Below are 6,000 nucleotides of genomic sequence, written 5' to 3'. Positions count from 1 at the left end.
CAGAGAGAGAGAGAGGGAGAGACCAGGGTTAGGCTGGTCAAGGATAGAACACGAGGGAGAAAGATATTCTTTTTGGATTTTGGGTAACGTAATTTAATGAAACAGCAAATGCTGATAACAGTGAAATAGAATTGAAAGATCTTGGAATTTTCAGTCAGCCAATCTGTGACAAAATTAGAGAAATAAATAAGTGACGATCTGACAAAATTGAATAAATGAATAAGTGACGATAGTAAATGCGCGTGAAAGGAACTTACGTTTGTTTTTAAAACATAACAGCGTGGAAGACGAAACTATGTTTAAACTATGTTTACATAGGTAATGAAATAGATAGAATAATGAAAAGAACTAATAAGGGGATTATGATCTGTGCAGAGAGGTGTTAGATGCTACATATTCAACCTGGAATGATCGAAGAAGAAGACACACTACAGCACCTGAATACGTACTTGATATGTAAAAAAAATAGCCCAAATGTTGAATTTCTAACATAGACTTTCAGTACATATCATATTACGCTGTTTCATCTGAAAGTTTCCATTAATTGTATAGCATGAACTCCTTTCCTGTTGATGTAATATATAGATTATGTTCCAACATATAAAACAACCTTCCTTGTTACAGATCCTTCATGCACAACTTTTCTTTCCTACACCCATAATAATTCCACTGCACTGTCTTAGACAAATATGTGAGTGGAGGATGACAGCTGAATTGTGTCAATAGGAAGAGTCGGGTCTTCTGCTATAACTGTGTATCACCGGTCAACAATCACTTATCATCTCCTTCATCAGATACAGCCACAGCAAAACAAATAGGTTCTTGGTACAGTTCCTAATTTCTGTTGTATTCATCAGTAAATGCTGTCTACAGTACATTCACATTTTATCTGTTGACATAAATCAGAATTATTAGTTAATATTTACTCCCAAACTATATTCAAATTCAGAAACACTATTGGAGTTCTAACTTCATTGTCTTTGGATACAAAAATAAAACAGCAGTATGAAAGGTTGAGGCTTATAAAGATTTGTATGAGTTCCAATGTGTTCTTAGGTTATGTATTGACAAACAAATACCCATGTTATTCACTGTGTGAAGGGAAAAACATGTAATTCCCTGTTTATTTTTCATTTCATAGGGCACCAGTTTTCTCAGATAATGAGGATGATTCTGAGTGTCAAAGACTGATGCTTCAAAAGCCACCTCCTGTCATTCAGTTTCCAAAAGAGAAAGCATCTCAACCTCACTTTTCTTCTCCAGAGCCAAGTAGATATCTGCAGCCAACTGACATTCACAATATGCCAAAAGAAAGAAGTGCATATGTAGTTCCTCTCAACTTGTCGGGGGAAAAATCTGAACAGTTGTTGCATGGTAAGTCGATATTATCCCATCGGTATACTTTAGGGTATGTGGAAAGTGGTTTCAAATTTATTTGTAAACAGAAAATAAAACATTTTGGGATCATTCCATGGAGTGCTATGTTTGAAGTGTATGCTTTCACCCTGATACATAATTACAGCGCTTAAGAAATAACTGGCAGGTAAATGAGGGTAGAGTCACAAGACAAAAGACACTTTCAAGAATTTTATCAATTCAACCTATCTTGTTTCAAAAGGATTACTTAAAAACAATAAATCGTATAATTCATCCTAACTGATCTGTTGATATTTGTGTGAGGATATCATAAGTTTTAGCCTCAGATAGCCATAGCGTCTCTATGTTGGACATTTTCTCTTTTGGATGAAGAGGTACAAAATCTTTGCTTGTATTAGCATGAGGAATATAATACTGTAATATTAACTTTGGTGTCTTTTACCATTCTAGAGGCCCTCGGGGCACTGAAACACGGTGCCACTTCCCTGTTAAATAGGTATCATAATTCCCATTTCTACCCCTAATCATGGCAAACTAGAAAAGGTAAATAAATATTAGTGTTATACTAGACCTTATATAAGGCCACAGATAGTTGATTGTTGGTTCATCGATCTCTCTGATTCCAGAAAGCAAATGTGAAATGAGATTATTATTGATTGCGTATTATTTTCAATATACCTGTAAACTACTAGTGTCATGAGGTATACTCAGCAAGTATTTCGTAACTCTACTCTACCTTTTTTTTTCTATCTTCTATTTCAATTCAGGATCAGCTATTCACTGCAATTGAAAAAATTCAAGAGGAATAGTCCCAGCAAAGGGAAATACTGCAGTCTATACTGCAGTTAATTCAAAATATTCCATCCTCATCCTCCATTTCGGAGACAAGAAATCTCCCCAACACAATTCATTTCCCCTGTCAGAGTCAAGACGATGTTGAGGCTTTGGAAGCTGAATTAAGTGATGGTGCAGTTCAAAACAACAGGGTAAGTTGTACATTTTACATTTTCATGGTTTTACCTGCTGGTTCATTAATAACCTCTCTGCCCTTCTCTAACTGATCTGTCTACTTACATGTAATTATTGCTTCCTTCATTCTTCACATGTGTGTGTTTCCATATCCCACACACACACCAAAGAAACTCACACCCATCATTATGTGCTCATCTTGGTACTCATAACTGCAGATTCAGTTTGTTCTGAAAGTATAATAATTAAAAATATTTAAGCGCATCAACCTGATATTCAGTTGAAAAGATTATTTGATTAAGGTCCCAGCAGGAACCTCAGAAAGTAACATGGTGCTTGTATACTGTGGTTTGCTAGTTCTGTTTTACTGGTAAAATAAGGTAAGTCAACCAATAGCAGTTGGACATCATATGCATAAACAATTTGGCAAGTGGGCATCATATACATAAACAATTTGCAAAACTTGATCCTATTTGTATGTTGTCGCTGTTTGTCAGAAAATAGCCTAGATGCTAAAATTGACGTTGTGCGCCATATATAATTTCGGGGCTCTTATATTTGCCAACCCAAATTTATAATTCTGTCATTAAAACAAAAAGAAAAATGTTCTACTTAAACCAGTAGTCTGAATTCATATTTGCAATGTTTCCATGTCAGGTTGGTTGCCTGTACAGGCGGCCAACACTGGCATGGAAAATAAGTAGTGTGAATAGTTTTGTTTTATCAAAAGGTTGTCCTTGGAAACCCTTGAATTTTTTGTGGAGTGGTCGTAATGGTCCTTCAATCTAGCTTGAAAATACCTTGAATTTTCTTTTTTAAAACCTGCAGGAATCCTGTTAATTGCTTTTGATGTTTAACACTTTGCTTTACATTTGAGTATATATTTTATCTTTGCTCATAGTGTATTGAAAATGACTGCATTTTTTAATTTTGATTTGCAGTCATTAGACTGAAAATGACCCTGCGTTGGGGGTATATGATGATATTAGTATTCACTTTGAGTACTGTTTTAGCCAGACTGGGTGTGGTGGGGTTGTACTAGCTTTGGTAGGTTCTGACCTAAAACAGTAGTGAATTTCTATGAATGTGAAGCTTTCAGTTTGTATCTGTTTTCAACTGTAGAGTTAGTCAAATCCATGCAATTTATGCTAGTGGATTTTTCCCTTTGTGAATAAAACATAAGTAAATGGATGTGAGTGCATTTGTTATTCTCACATTGAGAACTACTTTTAAGTAACATAATTAATTAATTTCAGGGGCTGTTCGCAAGACTATGAAAAATGCAACTGAAGCAAGGGTTGAGTTGGTGACTCGAGAATGGCTTCGGACTGCCAGTGACAGAAATGGTGGCTGAAGGAGAAGAAAAAGAATTTCGACAAGTCGGCTCTTAACAATGAATCTGTCACAGATCTCAGGTCTGCACAAACTGAAAATTAAGATAATCCATTTACGGGTTACCTCAATTTTTTAAGGTAATCCATTTTAGCAACGCACTGGTAACAATATGCTGAATAGCTTTGCATACATGGTTTTGTCTTCCATTTAAATTACTCATTCACAAGGTTAGTAAGTAATATTCCTATCTGTGGTTTCAAATACAATTTTGTTGATGATATCTCTCGCATTTAATGTGTTTTTTCTTATTTCTGCACATTCTAAATATATCTTTTTTTAACAAATCTCCCAAATTTCAAGTCATAAAATCGAACCCTAAAATGAATACCGTTACTCTTTATTTACTGGTCTTTATGTGCAGATATGAATGATTGCTGGACTTTGTCACAAATAGCCACAGCTGTATAAGTGACCTTAACACCAATGAAATAAATATCTTAGTTTTACAGTGTATATTGGCCAGTATATTTTGTCTTCATTTTTATTAACTTTTATATGTTGTGATTTACTTTTGTTGTGTTGTAAATAGCCATTTTTCAAAGTTATAGTTTATAAAATAAATGATGCTTGCAAAGAAAAATGAGTTGTTCATTTTTTTTTTTTCTGGCAATTTCTACATGATTTTTCAGATATTCCCATACACATACCATGTAAACTGATGCTCATACATTTACATCTTCAAAAATTTAATATTGTTTCTGTCCTCATTGGCTGTAGATTGAAACAATTTTACATTTTCATTTTCAAATGCTGGGTGGGTGAGGCTGGAATCAGAGAAATTTGTGCCGAGGATCAGGTGTAATGCTATGAAGAACATAAAGTATGACCAATGTCGAACCCGTAAAAATGTGTAATCATACATTAATTAGTCTATCCTTGAATGTATTTTGGAGCCAGATCAGGCATTTGGCAAAATCAGCTTCAGCCGATATTGAAACTTCTCAAATTGAAAAACCATGCATCAGCCCAACCTCATTTTCATATCGGACCAATGTTACTTTGATGTGAATATGACATAACCCAATGTAAAAGACCAAAATCTCACACCAGCCCAACATCTGGGAAAATGTCGACCCGATGTTGCACTGTGTTGCAAAATGAGATTGGGCCAAAATCAAACTGACACAATTTCCGATGTAGAGCCGATATAGATAACAACATCGGTTTGATATCAGCCCGATATGGTTTTGCTGGCTGAAAAGGTGTCACCTAATGGGCCTGAACCCAGAACCATTTGGCTGAGAAGCAAGCTTTTTATTACACATCCACAAGGCGGCGAGTTGGCATAATTGTTAGCATGCCAGGCAAAATGCTTAGCGGTATTTCGTCTGTCTGCCCGTTGCGGGTTCAAATTCCATCGAGGTCGACTATGCCGTTTATCCTTTCGGGGTCGATAAAATAAGTACCAGTTGAGTACTGACGTCGATGTAATCAATCAACCCCTATCCCCAAAATTTCAGGCCTTGTGCCTTTAGTAGAAAGGATAATTAGCATTACTGTAATTATAGAAACCAAAGGAGTAGAATATCAATACTGAAACATAGAAGTAAACAAAATTATTATTTCTAACACATTACTTTCATTATTTTTGTTCAAAGCTTTGTGAGTGGAATTGATTGATGGAAACTAAAAGCCCGCGAGATAGATAGATAGAGAGAGAGAGAGAGAGAGAGAGAGGTCACCACTACCACTTGACAACCGGTGCTGATTTGTTTATGTCTCCGTAACTTAGCCGTTCTACAGAATGCGCCGATAGAATAAGTACTAGGTTAAAAAAAAAAAAAAATCAGTAAGTACTTGGGTTCAATTTGTTCGACTAAAACACATTACAGTGGTGCCCCAGAATGGTTGTCCAATGACTGAAACAAGTGCAAAAGATATTCTCCAGTAGTACAGAAACTATGTCGTATTACTTTTCTCTCGTTGCATACTGAGACCAACATTACGTTTCACTTCTCCTGGCAAATCAAAGGAAGTAACAGTAATATACTGATCGATTTAATAAGACTTTATTCTTCCTTTCTGTATGTAGATAAAACATAATATAAAATATTTTACGACAGATGTTATGGTATAATATTTATACGGAACTAATTTTCTATAACACCGACCGGCCATGTGTCTGTGATACAAACAAGTGTTTTAATTCGTACAGCTGATTTCCTCTGCTGCATTCGGTTTAACTTGGTTTTGTTTACTTCCGCAGATTTGTCCACAATGCAGGTATATTATCCCAATTTTTTAAAAATTCTTATTACA

The sequence above is a fragment of the Octopus bimaculoides genome, chromosome 4, assembly GCF_001194135.2.
Source record: "Octopus bimaculoides isolate UCB-OBI-ISO-001 chromosome 4, ASM119413v2, whole genome shotgun sequence".
Lineage (NCBI taxonomy): Eukaryota > Metazoa > Mollusca > Cephalopoda > Octopoda > Octopodidae > Octopus > Octopus bimaculoides.
Note: the sequence above shows the minus strand (reverse complement) of the source record.